This window comes from Euprymna scolopes, chromosome 46 (assembly GCF_053919585.1).
Source record: "Euprymna scolopes isolate OS-2025 chromosome 46, ASM5391958v1, whole genome shotgun sequence".
NCBI classification, from domain to species: domain Eukaryota; kingdom Metazoa; phylum Mollusca; class Cephalopoda; order Sepiida; family Sepiolidae; genus Euprymna; species Euprymna scolopes.
In genome coordinates this window covers 76779285-76804608 of record NC_136527.1, presented here as the reverse complement: position 1 = coordinate 76804608, position 25324 = coordinate 76779285, and the positions used below count along the sequence as shown (strand labels likewise).

Here is a 25324-nt window from a genome sequence, read left to right as displayed (position 1 = left end):
AAGCAATATCTCCCAAAAGGAGAGTTAAATGTCGTGAGTAGCTGTGACTACTTGTCAAGTTTGATTGACCAGTAGCCGTTTTTGGCGTCCAGATTTGAGAATAATTTGGCACCAGACAGTTTGTATGAGAGCTCCTCCATGGTTGGGGTTTGTCATGGCATCGCATTATGTTTTTGTTTAAATCTTTAGGGTCTAAACATATTCACAGTTTGCCGTTGCTCTTCCACACATAAACGATGCTGCTTACCCAGTCAGTTTATTCATAATTTTTTTTTTATTATTCCCAGAAACACCATTAGGTCTAGTTCCGTCTTTATCTCGTCCCTCATATTGATGGGACATTTCCTTGGAACAACATGGCAAGTTGATAGGGCGAAGTACGAAGGTTTAATCTGGTCGAATTGTTCTGGATAGGCTTCCATGAGATCTCTCATAGAATTTTTGGTGGTGTTTGACGGAGAATCAACTAGGGTACATGCTGTTCTCTGTATGGAACAGTGTAGCGTTACTAATTTCAAATCTTGGATGGATGGTAATCCTAATATCGTAGGTCCATTTGATGTAATCACATAAAATTTTATCGCTTTCCATAGACCCTTGTACCCACATTTTATATCGATGGAACCATACTGCAGAATATCAGTGCTGTTGTAGACTGTATGGATTGCAATTTCTCTGTTGGTTGTGTCTGGACGTGGATGCCCATTCTGGTCCACATGTTTGGGAAACAACTGTTGGAATATGCGTAAGGGAAGTGTATTCCCTTCTGCGCCTGTGTCCATTTTGACCTTCAGCTCATGAATGCATTTTCTGTTTGGGAGGACGATATCCAGGTTGGCAAATGCTTCTGTTCGGGAGGTGTTATCCCCTTTCTGATTTACTGGATATACAAAACATTCTTTCAACATCACCTGTCATTTCATCTTGCAGTAAGTTTATACAGTTCTGCTGGTTTAAAAACGTATCCCGTTCCGGTCCAGAATGTCTCCACTTGGTTAGCTTGTTTACTTGTGGCTACCTGTTAGTGTTTTTAGTTTTTTCGCGTCTGGCACCTTTTGGCCCAGTGGTTTTTACGACCACATGCTGAGCACGTACTGCCGCGAGCAGGACAGTTTCCTGGTTTATGACGGAGTCCACATCTTTCACAGACGTCTGCGCTCTCAATGTTGTGTTTGATAGAGCTTATCTGGCCTTCACATTCACCCCTTATTTCGCCCAGTTTTTCCTGTGATCCACTGAAGCTTCGTAGCTTCTGCACATGTTTAGAACTTTAGGCATCTCCAGTTTTTCATTTTTGCATAGTAGCTGCTTTTGTAGCTCTGGGAATCAAGTCCCCGCAATTATCTGGTCTATGATGCGTTCTTCTGTTTCATTTTCGTCCCTTAACTTGCATTTTTGCGCCTGCAGCCTGCAGAAAGTCATCGATATTTTCTGTGTTGGTCTGCGAGTATTTCTGTAAAAAGAAGCGTGCAATTCTGAAGTTGATTTGAGGCTCTATTTGTTCGTGGAATTTGTTCCAAATCACTACAGCGTTGCGCTTGTCGCCCTCATTTTCAAATGACCATGAGTTAAATCTTCTTAACCCTTCATTTCCCGATAATAATAAAAGGTGGTCCACTTGCTTGGTTACGTCAATCTTCCTGACGGAGAAGTATAACTCACACTTGTTTATAGAATTTAAAAGACTCCACTAAGTTGTCGGTATCCCAGGACCCAGCATATGTGCGGTTCCATTGAATGATTGCCCATTTTCTTATAAACGATACACGGGAATATACAGAAGATAATTAGGGAAAAGAGGGGGGAAAAGAACTCACAGTTATACGAGTACGAATCAAATATGGCGCCTTAGTCCAGTAAAAAGACTGAATTGTTTTCAAAGTTCTCCTCGTTTTTTTTTTTTTTAGTTTATTCTTTTATAAATAGTCGAGTTTTATCGCTGACACCATGTTGTACTTTTTTTTTGTAATATTATTAGTATGAATGTGTAATAAGAAGGAGGCGAAACGAAGCGTGTTAGCTCATGGAAGATATCTTTTTTTTTTTTTCTAAGAGAAGTAACTCGTACAGAACGGATTATAAACAACAAGGAAAGAGATGTTGACAATCTCGAACAATAATTAAAAAATAATAATAAAAAGAGGAACATCAAAATAATTAAATTCAAAAATGAATAAAAAAATGATACAAACGTTTAAAATATGAATGTACGGATGCACGCCCGGGGAAAAAAAAGAAATCTGACACCCTACCTGATTTTACTATCATGACTTCAGCGTTTCGATTGGCTGTAATTTTGGGCTTTCGTATAATCGTGTTTACAAACCTTTATTTGTTGTGTTTTTGGCGAACGGTAGAATTACTTGCTTTTTGAGGGTTAATTCAGTTATTTTTTCATAAACAGGTTGTTTATTTTTATTTATTTAATTTAATATCTTATGAATGTACTTTACTAATTATCTTTGAAAAAGACCCAACAAACTAATATTTATCTTTTAAAGGATTTTTACAATGAATTTATTTAACTGCAAAATTTAGCTGAATTTAAGCTCGCCGTGAAAACATTTTTCATAACTGTTTTTTTTATTATTATTTTTGACGTGTACAAATATTTTTTTCTTTCAGGAAATTAACTTTAGTCTCTGGTCTTTCAAATACAATAAAAAAGTAGTCGGAAACCTACAAAAAAAAATTGATAAATCGGCTTTCAAAACTAGGTATCTCTAGTTAATTGCTGTTTCGGTAGGGGGTAACGTCGGTTAATCATAATAATTTTTTTTAATTTCCGAGTACTATTTTATTGTATTTGAAAGATTATAGTTTAAATGAATTTCTCACAGAAAACAAAAATGCGTGAAAAAAAAAATGCATGGAATTATTTTATCTCAAATCTGAAAAACCCTAGATTTCATGTAAAAATTCATTATGACAAAAATCGCATTTGAATTTTTCTGGCAGAAAAATATAAGTTTTCTGGAACTATTTCCAAGTTAAGTATTAAGTTAAAGTCTTAAGACAATCAATACAATAAATTACTTAACTTTTGCACACAAAAAAGTAATAATTAATGTAATTTTTTATAATTTATTTCATGCTCCGCGATTGCTCTGGTCATTGTTTAAAATACTGATCCTCTCGTATTTTAACTACAGGTGCGCGAAGAAATGGCGTCTCCATTTTCGGCGATAAACTGTACAAGTATCGAAGTTGTTTTTGAAGTTCTGGATGTTTCGTTCTATATATGGCTTGCTCTATAATTCGTGAATATAATAAGTGAATGGCGCATTCATTACCAATTTTAACTTCATTTTATTAAAACGTTTATGGCTTCAATAGCAATCTTTCGGCTCAAGTATGACGCTGCTTTATAAAGTGTCGATTGTTTTAATCGTATTAATGTTATAATTGTTTTATCTTTAAGCATCGATATAAATTATTTCATTATTAATATGCTTTAATAATGATTGGAAAACAATTGCACATTTTTAACTAATGAACGGAAATTTTTACACAAGGGACGAAATAATGATTACACCGTATGAAGAAGACCTTAATCATTGTTCTTTAACAGTTGATTTTCTCTTTAAATAATTTCACTGTTAAATCGTGTTTTTCATCTTTTAATTTTGATTTTTTTATATTTTTATATATATATATTTTTCTTAATAAGTTGGACACACAAAACAAAAGTTGTGTCAATTTACTAAAGAAATCCTAACAAACAAAACAAGTTTTCTGTTTTGAACACAAAAGAAAAAACGAATTCATCAACTTCTTCCGTATTAAATTGCAAGAATAAGAGGTAAGTTGTTATTATTATTATTATTATTATTATTATTATCATTATCATTATCATTATCATTATTATTATATACACTTCAAAATAAATTAAATCCGATAACTTTTAATATAATCTGAAACATTGAAATAAGTTTATATTTTTATTGCAATCAATTAAACAAAATATTGATTTCGCCATGCCTTATAACATACATGCATAAAAAAGTCTTCTTCTCCCATTTAAAATAAAAATCTTTTAAAAATATTTTTTTCAATCGATGTTTATTTCAGTAAAACTTATGATTTCTAAGAAAATAATAATAATTATCTTATACAAAATAATTAATTCGAAGTTGGTTGAATTGTTAGACAACTGAGCACAAAAAGCTTTTTTTAATATTTAATTGTTTTAACATGTTACAACGATTACATATTAACGGAGATTGTCACCAATGTTGCGATGGTGAATAGGATAACATTTTTCTAGTACCTCAATGTAAACAAAAACATTAAAAGGCGTCTACGCTACAACAGAACACCAACCATTTATATTTTTTAGAGGTGTTCGAGGTCGCCGACAACGAGTCTAATAATCAAACTCGTCACAAATTTACCGTTTGCATGGTATGAACTCCATGACCCTGCGACTCTTTTGTGTCATTTCTCCGTCTTCACTATTTTCTCACAATGAAGTGACTTATGACATCGCGGCGGAATCTTGTGTATACATTGGAAATAACAATCTGTGTGTGTTTTATCTAGTTTTTAATTGAGGTAAAAAAATGCAAGTTTTCATGAGTGGTTTAGGGTTAGAGTTAGCTAAAAAATTAAAAAGTTTTCACGAGTAGTTTCCAAAAACATATTTTTATGTTTTTCGTTCTTTTTTTCGTGGGGGTATTCAATTCTAGAACTTTTTTTTAGTTTTACAGGTGCTTCTGCAGTTTAATTAACTGTTTTTCTGTAACTAATGCACCGACATTTACCGAGTAAAATACCGTTTAACATTTAACAAAAATTCTGTGTACATTAGGTATGAAGGCGGTTGAGGGGCGGAGGGGGTGGTGGTGCTGGTGCTCTGCCATTTTATGCATCCGAGATCAATGTCTACTTTAAAATTTGGTATTTATGCATTTTTGGTACCGCGTGATTTGTAAATAGTGTTTTCAGGTTAAATTCAAGATCCACACAATTTTTTTTATTCAATCGTTAGGTGGAAGTATAGTTACAAAACTCCCTCCCCTCCACAAGATAAAAATGGCTTTGTAAATAAAAGCAATATTTCAGCACGCTATCAAAAATGTATAATTACCCAAAAGTGGGTTTTGTATTGTTCAGCGTTTTAATTATAAATAAAAAAAAAAACGCATTTACTCATTTGAAAACTTCAACTTGCGTTATTTCTTTTTTCATTTGTTAAACAACGTGGTTAATTTAAAATAAATTTTGATCACAGCTTTACATGTGAAATAAAAGCGTGATTAAATTTTACCCATTTAAAGTTTGTGAAACATTTCTAATATAAACAAATGTCAAAACTTAACAAACTCGAAACTCGAAAACAACCCCTTTTCTCATGCATTCTTATTGATTTTTTAGTGAAAACGAATTTCTATATCATTATCTTTCTTACGAAAATAAAATATAATTATTAATTCTTTTTATGGGTCTCTTTCACTGTAAATGAAAAATGAATAACGAAATTATGGTAAAAAAATCCGATTTCTTCTTAGTCAAATAACACAACAAATAAATAATAAACCAATGTTTTTCCTGACAGAAGATTCTTGTAAACCAAAACATTTATTGTATCGAAAAATATCATTATATAATTGTAAACATTTATTTACAGATCTGCAAAAGAAATTATAATTTTGATAAAACAATTTTGTAAGCCTGCGTAATAAAATATCATTTTAATAAAACAATTTTGTAATTAAAGCAACATTGTATTTTAATAAAGTAAAAAAGTTAAAATAATTAAAAGGTGTGCATGTAAAAAAATGAAAGAATTAACAATGGTATTTTAGTAATAAGGATAATGAAACATTTTTTAAGAAAGGTAAGGAAATAGTAATTCATTCTTACTAAAGTAATAACAAGGAAGTACATCTTTTATGGTAATAATCAAAATATAGTTTGTTTCATTTTTTTTTTCGAGTTTCCAAAGTTTGTAATCAGAGTATTTTGATAAAACAATTTTGTAATTAAAGCAACATTGTATTTTTATAAAGTAAAAAAGTTAAAATAATTAGAAGGTAAGGAAATATTAATGCCGGTGTCCCTCAGGGGTCAATCCTGGGCCCAACTCTTTTCCTGATCTATATTAATGATCTTCCAAATCACATCCTTACATCATTTGTAGACATTTATGCTGACGACACTACCATTTATGGTAGCACATGTAAGACAGTAAACGACCAAGTTCTCTCCAATTCTCTCTCCTCTGATCTTGAGCACGTAGTACAATGGGGAAAGGAGTGGCTGGTTACTTTTAATGCATCTAAAACCAAGCTTCTCTCTTTACATCATCACCATTCTAATCCACATTTGGCATCAATTGAAATGAATGGCTCTCGTCTTCAGGAGACCTCAAGTTTTGACAAGCTTCTGGGCTTGACCATTACTCCTGATCTTAAATGGAACACGTACATCAAATCTGTTGCCAAGGCCGCTGGAAAAATGGTGGGATCTTTCTAGCGATCCGGTAAATATCTCACTGCTGATGCTATTCTCTATCTATATAAGAGCCAGGTACGTCCAAGGATGGAATACTGTTGCCACATCTGGGCAGGAGCTGCTAGAAAGGACTTGGCCTGCCTTGATAGAGTTCAAAATAGACTTCGTAGCCTCGTAGGAGATGTCCTTTTCTCCTCCTTGCAACCTCTATCTCACAGAAGAGATGTTGCGAGTTTGTCTCTGATGTATCGTTATTTTCATGGAAAGTGTTCGACTGAGCTTCAATCTATGGTCTCCCCTCGCCAAACTTTCACAAGAAACACTCGTCTCGCTGTAAACACTATCAATAATTCCCCCCACTCTTTATCTGTGCCTAAACCTAAACGTAGATTCCATGAACAAAGCTTCTTTCTTAGAACTGCACGCCTGTGGAATTGTCTTCCGTTTTCCTGCTTTCCGGCTGACTACAATATGGTTGTGTTCAAGTCTAAAGTAAATAAGTTCTTGATGAGCCGTTCCATATAAGTTATCAAATTTACCAAATTTTCATTACTAATGATTACTATGTTGTCCAATTTCTACTGTACACTCTTTAACCCTTATCCTTGAGTGGCCTCTGGGTCTTGATAATGTGGTGATGCCTATGTAAAAAAAGGTGTGCATGTAAAAAATGAAAGAATTAACAATGGTATTTTAGAAATAAGGATAATGAAACATTTTAGTAAGAAAGGTAAGGAAATAGTAATTCATTCTTACTAGAATAATTACAGGGAAGTACATCTTTTCTGGTAATAATAAATATATAGTTTTCTTCATTTTTTTTTAGTTTCCAAAGTTTGTAATCAGAGTATTTAATCAGAAATGATTACCTGATCTAATCAGAGAAATCTTGTTTATTTGATTCTCGGGAGCGTTCTTTTTTTAAGGAAGTTTCGTTCATTCCAGAATGACTGAATATTGTGTTGTCAGCCACTGAGATTTTGAGAAATGCGAGGGGAGAAACATCATTATTTTTTGATAGAGAAAAGGAAAGATTATGGTATAAGTATATGCGCCAGTAAAATAAGGCGAAACCCCATATATGACTCTAATGCAGAAAACCTCCAGGTATCGCTTGGTTGAGTTGTACTTATTTTTAAAAGGGGAAAATAATGGCTACTTTCATTGTATATCTGTGCGATCGTGATGATGTCATTCCTAGGATTAAATCTAGGGTTTTATTATAACGGATTAATGTGTCAAAAATGTCGTTCTATAGTTACCTAAGATAGTGTCTAACAATATAGACATAATGAATTAGTATGTGGCATCTGTTGTTGTAAATCTATGATATTTTGGTCGAGAGGGGAAAAACTGTGCCGCGTTTATTATATATAGGTATAGGACAGAAAATAAAATAGATAAAAAATATAAAATAAACTTTTTAAAAATCGACAGTAAGACACTTTATATTACGAATTCATTAAAAAAGTTTTAGTAATACACAAGCAGAAAGTCCCCGCATATAAAATCAGCAGTAGGTTATTTGATATAACAGGGGTGCGTTCAAAGTGAATGTTTCTGTTTAAAGCAGAATTATATCATGATACTTGACTTATAGTCTTTAAAACTGTAATTACAAAGTATTATTACAACACAGCAGATAGACACGCATATATAATCAACAGTAGATTCTTTTATATAACAGGAGTGCGTTCAAAATTTATGTTTCTGTTTAGAACAGAATTATACCAGGATACTTGACTTATAGTCTTTTAAACTGTAATTCAAACTATTATAACCACAGAAGCAGATAGACACGGCATATAGAATCAACAGTAGTTTCTTTGATATAACAGGTTCGAAATGAATGTTCAAATTTTAACCGGTTTTCATCAAATGAAAATAGAGTCATGTCATTTTTTTCTATGGCGACAATATTATCGTTCCATCTTGTATCTTAGTTTTTCTTCCATAACTCGATAATTTATATAGTGAATTTACTTATAATCCTACACACACACCGTTTAATATAATTATACACACACACACACACACACACACACACACACACACACACACATATATATATATATATATATATATATATATATATATATATATATATATATACATATATACACATATATATATATATATATATATATATATATATATATATATATATATATATATGCATTGTTCTGCCACATTTCTTGTTGGAAAGCATTTTTCCCAGTACTGCCCAGAAATATGACTAAATGATCCCATTACTTTTTAAAGTTCTGTAATGTTGAATTAACTTATAATACTACACACGCGCACACACACACACACATATATATATATATATATATATATATATATATATATATATATATATATATATATATATTCAGGCACACACACACACACACACACATATATATATATATATATATATATATATATATATATATATACATATATATATATATATATATATATATATATATATATATATATATAAGTTGCGCTGCCTCTTTTCTTTTCTGCTTGGAAAGCATTTTCCCCAGTACTGCCAGGAAATGACTAAATTATCCCATAACTTTCCAAAGTTCTATAAGGTTACACATTACAAAATTGACTCTTTTTTCTTATTGAAGGATTAAATTAAACTTTTGTTACTTCAAATATTTTCTGAGAAAATATCAAATGTGTTAAACAGTATTAAGAAATGTTGAAAAATTTGAAGAGTTTAATTAAAGTAATTTTCTCCAGAATCGGAAAAACCTGTTTGTAAGTTTTAGAATAGTTTTGAATTTATATATTTTAGATCAGGATTAACATGTCAATAGTTAAGTGACGTCACAAAGTAAATAAATTGTAAACAAAAGCAAATAAAAACACGAGTAAATGAAAGGAAATAACATCGATCGAACATAGGTATGTAAGATTCAAAATAGCAAATATTTACTCTTTCAAAATATATTATTTTAACTTATCTTAAAATTGCAAAAAATATTTCTACTATACTTTTGAAAAATCCTTAAATCGGGTGTCAGAAATTTTATTCCATCATATTTCAGAACTTCCTTAAGATATGGTATATGAAACACATACTGTTCTCAATGGCATGACATCAATATCCGAGTAAAGTTCACTGTAAAATAGCAATTCGTGATTGTGTGGGTCGTCAGTGCATGTTGAAGAGCTGTCAGCTAATTGGTTCATATTCCGAGTTGCTGGTCTGTCAAACCTAAATGATATTCACCGCAGGTTTGCCCACCATGACTTGTTGATTTAGTGTTCTTCATCAATGAGTTGTCCAGATTACTCGTTATAATGCATCAAATATTCCAGTACCTTCTTTCCCAAAATTGTAGCAAATAGTTATCTGCTGCCTTTGCATTCATCACCTTTAGTTCTTTTTAAGACTTATTATATCAAGTGGCTTCATACCTTGTCTGTAGCGACTTTCATATAAACAAACTAAATAACTCTTTAATTACTCAAGTTGAATCGGATTGTAAAAAGCTTCATTATTTAGAATGCTTATCTTACATGTGAGTAAGTTTAAAATATGTTGAATATATACTATATACTATATAAAATAAGTTTTAAATAACAGCTTGAATATAAGCTATATAAAATAAGTTTAAAATAACAGTTTGAATATATGTTATATAAAATAAGTTTCAAATTACAGTTTGAATATAAGCTATATACGTTAAAATAACAGTTTGAATATATACTATACAAAATAAGTTTAAAATAACAGTTTGAATATAAGCTATATAAAATAAGTTTTAAATAATAGTTTGAATATATAGTATATAAAATAAGTTTTAAATAACGGTTTGAATATATAATATATAATAGCCAATATTTACTCTTTAAAAATATATTATTTTAACTCATCTTAAAATTGCAAAATTATTTCTACTATACTTTTGAAAAATCCTTAAATCGGGTGTCACAAATTTTATTCCATCATATTTCAGAACTTCTTTAAGATATGTTATATGAAACACATACTGTTCTCAATGGTATAACTTCAATAGCCGAGTAAAGTTCACTGTAAAATAGCAAATGTTGTAATTCATGACCGAGTGGGTTGTTAGTGCGTGTTGAAGAGCTGTCAACTATGGGAAGACTGTCAGCTAATTAGTTCATATTCCGAGTAGCTGATCTGCCAAACATAAATGATATTCACTGCAGCTTTGCCCCCCCCATGTCTTCTTGATCTAGTGTTCTTCATCAATTCACTGTTAGGTAACTCGTTATAATACATAAAATATTCCAGTACCTTCTTTCCCAAAACTGTAGACAATAATCTACTTGTTTTCCAAATTAAGGTAAATATTTATCTGCTGGTTTTGTATTTATCATCTTTAGTTCTTTTGAAAAATTCTTGTATCAAGTGGCTTCATATTTTGTCTGTAGCGACTTTCATATAAACTAACTAAATAACTCTGTAATTACTCAATTTGAATTGTATTGTAAAGATCTTTATCATTTAGAATGCTTATCTTACATGTGAGTAAGTTTAAAATAACAGTTGGAATATATACTATATAAAATAAGTTCAAAATAATAGTTTAAGCATATACTATATAAAATAAGTTTAAAATAACAGTTTGAATATATACTATATAAACTAAGTTAAAAATAACAGTTTGAATATATACTATATAAAATAAGTTTAAAATAATAGTTTGAATATATGCTATATAAAATAAGTTTAACATAACAGTTTGAATATATATAATAGATACTGTCATACCTGTAACATGTCAATTACATTTTAGAACGGAAGTTCGGTGGATTATAGAATGCTTTGATCGTTAGATATACATAACATAAAACATTTAATAAAAATCAAATTCCAAAAAGTAAATCTTGGGGCAAAGAAGAAATTAGACGTAAAAACTAATGAAATCTGTTTAAAATATTTTTTATTTGTTTATATTAATTAAATATAAAACATTCATAAACTGCTCGATATTTAAAGATAAAACATTAAAACGCTAAAAAGGTAAACGTATGTGGTTACAAATAATCCAATGTTCAACTTAATTGCAGGGAAACATATATTTCTCATCCAAAACCCATTAGTTTTAAATAATACGATTGACAAATTAGAAATAAAAAAGCAAAGTAAATGCATCAATCTTTATGCGTTAGTTGTTTTGTCATAAAAGTTTAAAATAATGCATTTAATCTTTATCATAGTATTTTAAATATTTTGTCTTACTAATATTTAAAGATAAAAATTAAAACGTTTATAAGTTAAATATTTGTTGTTGCAAATAATGTTTGCATTCAGATGAATTATGGGTGAATGAATATTTTTTTCTGTTTTTTCATCCCAAACAAGTCACAATGCCATTCGGACTAAAGATGCAACTATTTGGAACCAAAAATGCACGAATATTATATAATAATATTGTTTGGTTGAATATGTATAATCTCTTAATAGAAATTTAAATATTTAGTCTTAAAAATATTTTAAGATAAAACATTGACACGTTAAGTTAAACAATTGTGATATTTTACGTTCATATGAATAGGGTTGAACAGATATTTGAAGATAAAACATTCAACACGTTTTTTAACACATTTTCATCACAAACAAGGCATATAACTAGCTGGATATAGATGACTAATATTGAGGAGAATTACTAGGAAATGAGTTGATCAATGTCTGTACACATTACATTTAAAATACTGCATATCTGTACAGTCAGGTAAGCAGCAAAGTGAGGAAATTAAAAGCCTTACAATGAACTACAAGAGTAAAAGTCTTTCAGGTATATAGTAAAGGAAGGGGCGAGATTTTGCTGCTTGTCGTATTAAGTAAAAGTATGTATGTCGAGGTGGTACAGTTACTATATATTCATCAGAGCTCATTCCATAAATTACTTGAAAAATGTGGTACAGGGATTCAACATTATCAAAGTGGGACAGAGGGTGGATCTTGAGCGTAGGGGCGGGACCTATCTGATTTAAGGTTCTTTTTGAACCTTATCTAAGATTGGGTTTCTTATTATAGTTGCACCAGCTCAGTGTATATTCTAATGTAATCTGAATGTTTTACATAAAACCTAAAATAATATGGTTAGATTAAATGTTTATAGTAGTTTAAATGTTTCGTTTTACTAATATTTAAAAAACAAACATTAAAATTAATGAGTTAAACATATGTAAATCAATGAATACTCTTAATAATATATATCATTTAAACTAATGCATTTCTGTACAGTCAGGGAAGCAGAAAACAGAATTTCAAAGTCTAGCAGACTGATGAAGAACACTAGAAGAGTAAAAGGATTTCTGCTATATAGAAATGCCAACATGAAACAGTGCTGGATTTTTCTGCTTGTCGGATAAAGTAGAAGTATGTAAGTCCAGGCGGTACAGTTACTATACACTCGTCAGAGCACATTTGATTAAATTACTTGAAAACGGGTATAGGGATTAAACATTGTGGGAGTGGGGCAGAGAGAGAAAGAGAGTGGAGGTTAGGTGTGGGGGATGGATGTATTAGATTTGAAACTCTTCTTGAAACTTAACTGCGATGGGGTATGTTATGGTAGTTGCACCAGCTCATGTGGCAATAATACTCAATGCATATTCTAATGTAAGCTTTGAATATGTCAGGGACACTCTCAGAAAAATGAATGGTTTAGTAGGGTTTAGAAAACTTACCTTTTCATGAAGTCTTTGTAATGATCTCACATTATTTCCTAATGTACTTGGGCCCTATCGGTGAGGCATTAGAATACGCCGACTGCTCCCCCTGCAGATGGTAAAATTCCCTCAATGGGGGTCCTGGACATGAGCTTAAACTACGTCCAGTGGTAGGCCCCAGCTTGTGGACTTTGGGGAGTGTTGAGCCACCCTTTAATTACCATTACTCCCAGGTCCACTCTGACCCGGAGTGGTAGTACCTGTTAGGATCCCAACTATCTTTGGATTCGACATTAAATAACCTGAAAAAGGTTGATATGCGGTAAAACAAAAACAACCAACCAACCAACCTAATGTACTTGATAATTATTAAACTAAAACATGGTTGGTGTCGATATTTAAAGAAACTTGAAACCTTTAAACTCTTGTAGTTACACATGAGATAGAAAAAGAAATACAGTTTTAGTTGTAAGGAAAACAGTTCATATTTTTCAATCAAAAATAAGTTATTTCCCTTGACATTTTTTCTGACATTAAAATAGGGTTGTACTTTCCAAGTTTTCTGGGCAGGCTTACATAATATTGGGAGAAATAAAACTTATGCAGTATGTTGTTATAATAATAATATACAACAAGAAAACATTAAAATTGGATAGGCAAAATCAAAGTTTGATGTGTCAGTTTAAATATTATTTAGGTCTAACTTTAAAAACAACAATCCAACAATATAACTTTATATGTTAGATATGTTCTAAAATTACATTCTCCATAGGCAGTTGCTATTTTTACAGTACAGGTCTATTTTTATAGCACTTCTAAACTTATTTTTCACACTGACATAAAAATAGTGAAAATAAGCCAGTCTTGTGTTAGTGTCACTCTATTAAAACGACAATTTAAACTTCATTCCAAATTATCATCTCTATATAAATAAAATGAACTCATTTTTCCCGTCTGATTTTGACATTAATAGGATTAAAAATCAAGATATTTAATGCAAATATAATATACACAAACGGCAGAACAATATCTGAGGTGTGTTATAGGCTTATTATTTCTCAAATTCCTCGATAATCTTAGATTTCTATACTTTTTCTGCTGAGAAGTCACGGCCAAAATCGGTTAAGATCAATGGAAGTGGTAAAATATTTTCTCTCTAATAAATTCCTCCTCCCCCTGCCACCACTTAACACCGTTTGGGATCGTTCACAAGGAATAGTTGAGAAGAGAACACCGGTTTGGCTTCGTAGTTCTTTCATGTGAAGTTATTTAAAATCACTAAACTAAGCTGCAGTACTCTGTGGCGTAGTGGTTAGCATGCTGGACAATTCACATTATATTTTCACGTTTGCGTCGACCTACCGTAGTCGGGTTTTTTTTTTCCTAAACAACTGGAATGGACTTTTCTTGGTGGCCGAACTGTTAACGTTGCAGATGTTGTTTTTTTGTTTTTTTCACACTTTATTTTGCTACTTTTACTCATGACTCCGGGTTTGATCCTTCCTACTTACCTACCATAACATTTTTTAAAACTCCCCCCGTCCCGGAAACAAACACTCGGGCAACGCCGGGCACCCCCGCTAGTTACATATAAACTGTTTATAAGAAAGGAAATTATTACTCATATAGGCATTTGTATTGAAAAGCTGAATACGTGAAGACAAGGTATCAAATTGTATAGTCAAAATATTTAGAATTTAAGTACTCTTAACTTGTGGAATTCTAGGAATTAGAGCCAGTCCTTATAACATCTGACTCCTTAACCTTGTTCATGAGGACACAGATTGAGACTGATGATAGAAATGGATAACAAAAGATATCCCTGATTTACTAACTTATACCTTTTGACACAACTTGTGGCTTGTACCAGTCTGCAATACATCCTTGACAATCAGTACTATGATGTCTTTACATCGACTGAAACATTGGTGAGAACAGTAGTCTGAAGAATCCAAATAATCCAAATAATAAATGCAAATTTTCAAAAATTTTAAAATATTCAATGCTATTAAAATTGTATGGTAGGAAAAAGATTACATGCTATAAAATTACTATAAAGCTAAAAAAAAGATTACATGCCATAAAATTACTATAAAGCTAAAAAAGATTACATGCCATAAAATTACTATAAAGCTAAAAAAAGATTACATGTCATAAAATTACTATAAAGCTAAAAAAAAAAGATTACATGCCATAAAATTACTATAAAGCTAAAAAAAGATTACATACCATAAAATTACTATAAAGCTAAAAAAAAGATTACATGTCATAAAATTACTATAAAGCTAAAAAAAAAGTAAAATTATCATACGCATGTGCGCCCTCTATAAATAGATACAAAATCCGGGTAAGGAAGCGAAGTACCACCTACCCGTTCACCTAAAACATGGTTATGCACGCTGGCAGACAAGTCAAATGTAGCTGGCCAAAGAAATAAGCTAAGTGAAACTAACCAATGCTAATCCTACCAAAATGCCAACTGCATTTTTTGTTTTTGTTTTACTTTTGTGCCAACTGTTGTTTATACTTTCTCTCTTTTAAATTCATTTATTTAATGTATTTTAATTATATGCGTATCTATTGTATTTAACTCCTTGCTTCCATGCGAGCCGTCTGTAGTTAGAATTCGACTCGAAAAATGAATAGCTTAGTCAAAAGAATACCTAACAGAAGCGAGGATTTATTTATTTTTTCTACTATAGAAGACAGAAGAACTTTATTTAAGTAGTATACTTAATATCTGCAATTACCATACGCTTGCTTGTATTAATAAAGTGGCCTCCATGATATCCATACCAAACCACTGAACTTAGCTAATAATTTAACTCTCACTATATTTGTAACTGCAATATACAGTATCTTAGCCGTGATACTATGGCTAATTTTCTGAGTAGATGCAACACTCTTTGCCTGACCTTAATGACTACCAATAAATAATAAATACAGAATACTAATTTGGAATCACAATGAACTAGTTGTTCCTCTTATAACTGGGGGGGGGGGACCCTAACAGCTAGCTACGAAATCTTAATATACATTTTACCTCAAAGACGACTGCGTTTGTCTAACCTGCATGTCAAAAAAAAAAGTTTTCCTTTCTTTAAACTTAACTTTACGTGTAACTCAAAATCCTAATGGAGATCTAGTGTTTGTAAATAGATAACCCCTTTTCTCTTGAACGCTAACAATCTGCTCCTTCCCACTAAGCCACCACTAAACTCCCACATTGCACCTCATTTTTAGTGGAATCACTAACTTCCAGCCCCTAACCCTCACATGCAAACTGTTTAATAGCCATCACTAAACATCTATACATTTCTACCTCTAAGGCATGCATTAGAGCTCATTCCTATCCAGTAAGGTATTTAACAGCCAAAGTACGTACTCAGAAGCAAAGCAATCTGCATTACATAACAGTCCACTCGAGAGTTTTGCAACGATTAATACGAAACTGAACCGACACTCCTTGTTATGCAAAATGTCGCATAAATCTTATTTGAAAACTGAAATTATCTTCTCGATAATAGAAACACACTTTATACCTACAACTTCAATTTTATTCTCATCTACTGAACACCTGCGCATATATCTATTTACCTGATTACACATGACTCAAAACTTGCTATTTTATCCATACTATATTGCACTTACATCTTAACCCTCGTATCATCTAAAATAGTTTGGTCACAACTCGTAGTTCAATTCTTAATACCTACTCATACTGTAACATTATCCTAGACCTAAGCTAACATAAATAAAATAAATAAAAAGGGAAAGACTCAAACCACATTATCTCCTCACTAACAAGACTTCTTACACTCATAGTTGCTTACACTGCATGAGCTCCACTCATCCCCTTTATCTAGTAACAATGAAATAGCAATGTCCCTAAAACACTTTGAGGAGTGTAACTAATCAGCAGAGATATAACCTCTACAAACTAACCCAGTAACACTAACTAACCACGCGGGTCGCAGAAATACCTGGATTAGAACCTAGGCGTGGAGCAAACCCTCTCAGTGCTGACGGACCCAGTAGATCTTCCCAGATCATCCGTTCAGGAGAAGGAAAACTCTGAAACTAAACCAAAGGGGAGGAAGGCCTCTTCAGTCTTGGATGCCAACCTTCCTAGAGCTGGTGACTCAAACAAATTACCGGTTTGCAAACCTAAGCTGCTTAAGGAGTAAATAGGCTCTGTCTATCTCCCGGCTTCCATACTCCTTCTTTGCCTATTAGTCAGGCGCAGAGACACTATCTCAGTGATTCGACAGAAACGCCCAGCGGTAGATCTTGTTTCTTGGCTAGGACAACGAACGCCGTTTTCCCCATTTCCGGCACAGCCCACCCCTAAAACTGGACATTTGGGAGTGCTTGAGTACAATATATGCCTGAGCAATTAGATTCGGTTGACCTTTTTCTAATGGGTTGAGGGTACCGGATTGACAGTTCCTGGCTGCTGTTCCCGACTGGTAGTACAGTAGCCCTAACCCTTTGGTAGCGCTTAGAGCGGCTGCTCCATCAACAGTTGAATAATATCGGGTTGTTTGTAATGCCATGTCGCGCATGGAAAGGAACCCTGCACTCATCCCCGGTGGGCTTTCCTGAGGCCACAATCCTAATTGGAGAAATGTCAGCTGATGGTCTACTTGTGATGCATCTCTGATGCTCTATATAAGCCTTTGTTTAACTCCCTCTTACCTAAACCGAAACTCTTTAAAAAATATGACGACAGTACAATCTAAAAATAAGCTTAAACCAGGCTTAGGGACAAACAAATTCAACTTGCCTCCTCCCTTGAGGCTTGCATTCACAAATATCCGTGGGCTTAGAACTAATTTAGCTGATGTTGAAGCATTTCTCTTAACAAAAACCCCGGATATCTTATCACTAAGTGAGACTAACCTAGACTCCTCCATCCCCTCTAACTACTTTAACATGCCTGGATATCTCCCACTCTGCCGTAAGGACTCTGACAGACACATGCACGGACTTGGAGTTTACATTCGTAATACCCTTCCCCTGACTAGAGAAACAAACCTAGAATCGGATGTTCAAGCCTTTATGTGCATTAGACTAAGCATGAAACACAGCATTAGCTACTTTTATTTTCTCTACCGCTCTCCCTCGACCCAGGACTGCACCATAATAAACAAAGTTTCTGATAGCATAGACACGGCACTCTCCCTCGACACTAGCGCACAAGTACATGTATTTAGTGACTTTAATGTCCACCACAAAAACTGGCTTGGATTCTCTACTTACACAGATGCAGCGGGCAGCACAACTCATAGCTTCACTATATATCACTCCCTATCACAAATTGTTACGTTTCCAATCCGTTTTCCTTACCAGGAAGAACAACACGCATCACTTCTAGATCTGTTTTTGACCACAGTTCCTGATGATTGCATAACGAAGGCCGACAGCCCACTCAGGAACGCTGATCATGCAGTGACAATGGTTGAAATCGGCCTAAACTCTAGAGCTAAAACTGAAGAGCCAGTGCTCAAAACAACGAAATATTATAAAAAGGCTGACTGGGAAGCCATCAGGGAACTAATCAGAGATGCCCCATGGGGAAATATTGTTCTCTCCTTGCTGAACAGTGTGCAAACAAGACCACTGACTGGTTCAAAAATGCAATCGAAGCGCATGTTTCCATGCGGAAATTTTATAGTAAGCCCCACTTTCCTCAATAGTTTACTTCAACTGTCGCAACTGCCATTTCTCAAAAACAGCATAAGTCCAGTTCAAACATACTGAAGTATATAGAAGCAAGAAATAATGTTTAGAAAGAAATAGCGACAGTTAAGAGAGAATTTACGGAAATCACTAAAAAGCATCGAAGCACAAAAGCTAGGAACTCGAGACTTCTTGAAAATCTACAACAGTGTAGTAAATAATGGGTAATCAATAATTCCCCCACTAACCAACAATCACGAGTTTGTCTCCTCCGCAACCGAGAAGGCTAACATGCTTCCCAGTCAGTTAGCCTCAAACTCCACACTGGACCCTTCCAACCACCCCTACCTGACTTTTCTATGCGGACAGACGCCACGCTAGACGATCTGAAAATCACCCCTGCTCAGGTGCATGCTATCATAAAAAACCTTGACACTTCAAAAGCATGTAGACCCGATCTCATCCCAGCTGTGCTATTAAAAAAATTGTCAGCCTAAGTAGCTCTAGTTCTCCCCAAACTCTACAACGAATGCCTTAATGAAGCTTGCTTTCCAAGCTGTTGGAAAACTGCTTCTGTTGTACTAGTATTCAATAATTCTAGCGAAAGGACTGACCCATCAAATTATCGCCCCATTAGTCTCTCCCACTTTTTGCCAAAATATTTGAGACCTTCATTAACCAGTCTCTAGTCCATCACCTTACAGATGCTAAACTTCTGACTGACCAACAATATGGATTTAGACAAGCCCGTTCCACAGCAGACATCCTAACTGTAATCTCTGAACGTATATACCATTCACTGGACAAAGCGGGGGAGGGCAGAGCGGTAGCTCTAGATATATCTAAGGCTTTTGACAGGGTATGGCATGAGGGTCTCCTCAGGAAAATTAGATCATATGGTATCACTGGTAGAATACGTAACATAATTAAATCCTTCTTAGATAAGAGAAAAATCCAGGTTGTCCTCGACGGTCGTACATCTAAACAATATGATATAAATGCCGGAGTGCCCCAGGGGTCTATCCTTGGACCTCTATCATTCCTGATATTCGTAAATGACCTCTCCGACAAAATTGCCTCTGAGATGGGTATATATGCTGATGACACTATACTCTATAACAAGTACGAGAGGAAGACGAGTGAAAACATTTCTAAAGAAAATGGTCAAAACAGTAGAGGAAGACCTCCAATCTATAGTGGAATGGGGACAAAATGGTTGGTCACGTTCAATGCCACCAAGACCAAACTAGTTTCATTCAATAATTACAAGAAACCCTCTCTGCCACGTATAGCAATGGCCAACAACTCTTTATCTGAGAGTACATCTTTCAAACTTCTTGGCCTAACGTTCACAGGAAACATGAGTTGGAACAATTACATTACATTGAAGGCATTGCCAGGGCCGCTGCAAGAAAGGTGGGATCTTTCTACCGTGAGAGACAACTACTAACACCCGAAAGTATCCTGTACCTCTATAATACCACCATTCGCCCATGTATGGAGTATTGTTGTCACATTTGGGCTGGTGCATCTGCTACTAGTCTCTCGCTCCTTGACAAGGTTCAAAAGAGAGTCGCAAACCTGATAGGCCGTGAATTGGCATCTAAGCTTCAGCCTCTGTCCCATCGACGAAATGTTGCATCCCTCTGCCTGTTCTGCAAGAATTTTAGTGGTGAATGCTCTGACGAACTGTAATTACTTGTGCTCCCACGACGTGAGCACCCTCGATAAATCCGACAGGCTGCTGAATCCCACCACACACTGTAGAGATCCCTAGATGTAAAAGATATTGTTACTCCAATAGATTCTTCCCCAGAACCGCTAGACTTTGGAATTCCATTCCAGGTCCCTGCTTCCCCAACAGTACTGATGTGCAGAAGTTCAAGTGTAACATGAACCGACATCTTGCTGCCCAAATCCCTACATACAGTAGTTGTTTCCCCTGATAGTAGCCCCCTACACCAAAGTGGCAACTTGCCTTGTTTGGGGTGAAAATGTAATAAAAAATATTCACATGGATTAGAAGTTTAACAGTTATATTTCTTCAAATCATTATTAAACTAAAAAATGGTTGGTGTCGATATTTAAGGAAACTTTTAATCTTTACGCCCTTATAAGTTAAAAGTATGTAGTTTCAAATAATTGTTATATTCACATGAAATAGAAGGTTAACAGTTATATTTCATCAAAGGAAGCTTTATTTAATAATAGGATTGACAAAATTAAAAAATAATATTACCAAAATTGAAATTTATAGAATTTAACTGTAGGAGTTTCAACAAAATTAACGTTTAAAAAAACAAAAACGTAATAATAATATAATTAAAATGTATTGAATTTCACTGTAGGATTTTCAATCAAATTAAAGGTTTGGATACAAAACAAACACATATTAAAACAATTGTTTGATAATAGCGCATTTAGATTTACATAATAAAAACTCCATATATACATTAAACTAGATTATATTCTAAGCAACTTATGATGTATTTGATGAAAATGATATAAGGGGTGTGACTTAAATCCAATAAAATTAACAACAATAAACAATACTAATACATCAAAACAAAAAGTAAAAATATTGAATTTCATTTTTTTTTGCAGATGCTCCTGATTGAACCCGATGATTGAATATTAATGGAATATGATTTTCTTTAAACATTCGATAAACAGTATTATTTAGAAGACGAAAGCGACTTCTGTAGGAAAATTTATTGTATTAGGCACTATTATTTACGGATTTTATGGAATAGTTGTGAAAACTTAACACATCTTGAAGGTAATATTAGTTTGGATTAAATATCTGTTTAATTTTCAATAAATCAAAAAATGAAACCGAATCAAAAGTTTAGACTGATGAGATATCAAACTGGGAAAAGTTTTTTATTTATTGTCTGGAGAAACCAATTGCACTTAAACGGAGCTCAGTATTAAAAAAAGATTAATTTAATATTTGTAGGATGATCCATCCCCATTTTTAACAAACTGATTTGTAAATTTGGAATAAAAAGGGAAAAGCAATGTTTCGTGTAAAAGGTATAAACATTTTTGTTCTATAAATTATTGTTTAATATAATTATTTTAATGTTTGGTATCTTGTGGGATGATATATCCGCATCTTAAACTGATTTGTAAAATTGGAATACAAAGGGAAACCCTTTTTTTCGTATAAATTGTATGAACATTATTTTTTTTATAAAATAATCATTAGTTTAATATGAGAACTCACACTGGTGTAAAACAATATTCTTGTAACGTGTGTTGATATTCTTGCTCTTACACATCGTCTCGATAGTTCAAATCTGATGAATAAAAGTAAGTGATACATATGAGAACTCACCGGAGAAAAGACTAATAATTCCAATTAAAATAAAAATTTACCGAAATGTTTTGTGTAAAATGTATTAAAAATTTAAAGAATATTTTGAAAAATTAGTTAAAATATTAGAATTCGCACTTGTGTAAAACCACATTCTTGTAAAGCTTGTTGAGAGTCTTGTGTTAAAACACAATCACTAGTGAGAAATGAATACTCACACAGGGGAAAATCCGTATTCTTGTGAAGTTTGTGGATATTCTTGTTCTGTAAAATCATCGTTAGTGAATCATATGAGAACTCACACTGGGGAAAAGCCATATGCATGTGAAATTTGTGGATATTCTTGTTCTGTAAAATCATCGTTAGTGAATCATATGAGATCTCACACTGGGGAAAAGCCACATTCATGTGAAGTTTGTGGATATTCATGTTCTGTGAAATCATCGTTAGTGAAACATATGAGAACTCACACTGGGGAAAAACCACATTCATGTAAACTTTGTGGATATTCTGGTTCTATGAAATCATCGTTAGTGAGACATATAAGAACTCACACTGGCGAAAAGCTATATTCATGTGAAGTTTGTGGATTTTCTTTCTCTGCAAAATCAGATTTAGTGATACATATGAGATCTCACACCGGGGAAAAGCCACATTCATGTGAAGTTTGTGGATACTCTTTTTCTGTAAAATCAAAGTTACTGGAACATATTAGAACTCACACTGGGGAAAAGCCATATTCATGTGAAGTTTGTAGATATTCTTGTTCTAGACAATCATCGTTAGTGGATCATATGAGAATTCACACTGGGGAAAAGCCACATTCATGTGAAGTTTGTGGATATTCTTGTTCTGTGAAATCATCGTTAGTGAGACATATGAAGACTCACACTGGGGAAAAGCCACATTCATGTGAAGTTTGTGGATATTCTTGTTCTGTGAAATCATCGTTAGTGAGACATATGAGGACTCACACTGGGGAAAAGCCACATTCATGTGAAGTTTGTGGATATTCTTGTTCTGATAAATCATCGTTAGTGAAACATATAACAACTCACACTGGGGAAAAGCCACATTCATGTGAAGTTTGTGGATATTCCTTCTCTGTAAAATCACATTTAGTGATACATATGAGAACTCACACTGGGGAAAAACCACATTCATGTAAAGTTTGTGGATATTCTTGTTCTGTAAAATCCAATTTAGTGAAGCATATGAGAACTCACACTCGAAATTAAAAGAAATAAACATTAAACTGGTTGTGACGGGATCATATGAGCTAATTAAAAGAACCTTCGAAAATACTTTACTAAGTATCCCTGTAAGACCAAGCTATACGGAAATACAGATAGTAGCCATACAGTGAACATTGTGTATACTAAAAAGAATTATGTAATCAAGTGTTAGCCCCAGGAAGGGGCCCCTTGATCTCTTCAAACTAACAAAAGGGAAAAGCAACATTCATGTGAACTTTTGGACATTCTTGTATTCGAAAATCATTGTTAGTGATACATATGAGAACGAACACTAGTGAAAACCCTATTCTTGTGAAATTTGTGGATATTGTTGTTCTTTAAAATCAACTTTGCTGACTCATATGAGAACTCACCCCAGGGAAAAGCAATATTTTGAAACATGAACCACTACTGATAACACGAAATGGAAAAGTTACCATGTTCTATTACAAAGACATACCGGCGGCAGATACATAAAAGACAAGCCCATCATGCCAGATACTGTAATATGGAACAAGTCTGAAATAACCCCGATCATTATTAATGTCACAGTCCCAAATGATTTCGACCTGAATATAGCTAAAGGAGAATGGATAATAAAAAATTAGAGCATCTGGATGAATAAGAAAGAATCTTCAGAAATACTTAGAAGCAATCGTTGAAGACAAAAGTGAAAGTAAATACAAATAACAGCCATGAATAGAACAGCATCTTAAAACAATCATTGGATATAAATTTAAATCATACCCAAATCAAGTGTTATCTCAAGGAGGGGGCCCTTGATCTTCCAGAACTAAATATGAGATGTTTACTGATACAAATGAAAAAGACACACAATTAGAAAATGTCATAGTCTTGCCAAATATTTCGTAAGAATTTCGATTTATTCATATAAGAACTTCAAGTCAAACAGTATTACTTAATATAAACCGAAAACGACTCCTGATTGATGAAACTATTCTGAATTAATATTTTTATAATAGAGCTACACGTGAGACTATAATAGAATATGAGGAAATAATGAAGTCTTTAAAAATACGCTTGCGAGAAAGTAATATAATTGTTGTGTTAGAGGAAACTAATGAAAAAATTATTGTTGCTCTCTTTTCTTATGAATGTTTCATTATTAATTGGCCACCTGTCTACATAAATAGTATTTACACAAATAATATTATAAATCAGACAATTTTTCTGACTGGACTGTACCAAAACGTTTTGTAGATAAACTATATTACATGCAGTGTGTCTTTTCTTTACAATTAATTATTCATTACAAATATGATAACGCATACGCTAGAAAATTTCTTATAAAATTTGTAGTCTTTTTTATATTTTTAGTTATTTTTTGCTACGTTGGTGACACTCTTATTAGACATAAGTGTTTAGCAATCGATTAGTTGTTTTTTTTACATTTGTTTAATATTTTCTTGAACCCTAAATTAACTCAGACAAAGTGAACATAAAACTATTTAACTGCATGTTCCCTCCCGACGAATACCATTGATATATTTAAGTTTCTCGTGTGCCTAATCAGTAATTGTACAACAACTCGCATACAACGATTGGAATATCCCTTTATTTACCAGCAGGAAACGTTTTAAGCGTTTAGTGAAATCCAGTTTTCTTTGTTTAATAGTTTAGTTTTCAGCTATTTTCTGTTGACTAACGTTAACAAATCTATATATCTATAAAAGTGAAATTGTCTGTTTATGTGTAAATGTCATTAGAAGGAGATAGAGCAAGTGAGAGAGGTTGAGATAGAAAAACGGAAGCGAAAGAAACAGTGAGATAGAGAAAAAGAGATTAACTCATCATATCCGTAGAGAAAGAGAGTCAGACAGAGGTATACAGAGAGACAAAGCCAGACAAAGAGAGATTAAATCATCGGATCGGCATATTATTTATACAAATTATTATCATATTTATTAGTTTTCAACTATTTTCTGTTGACTAACGTTAACAAATCTATTTTGAAGACCAA

The 25324-nt window shown here is 33.1% G+C and overlaps 1 long non-coding RNA gene across 1 annotated transcript; it reads left to right on the top strand.

Moving 5' to 3' along the window:
- The first annotated feature begins 3554 nt into the window (after nucleotides 1–3554).
- LOC145270644 (uncharacterized) lies at nucleotides 3555–24583 on the top strand. The gene is made up of 2 exons (XR_013865486.1): nucleotides 3555–3802; nucleotides 21394–24583. It is a non-coding gene; the product is annotated as an uncharacterized LOC145270644 (long non-coding RNA).
- The last annotated feature ends 741 nt before the right edge of the window (nucleotides 24584–25324 follow it).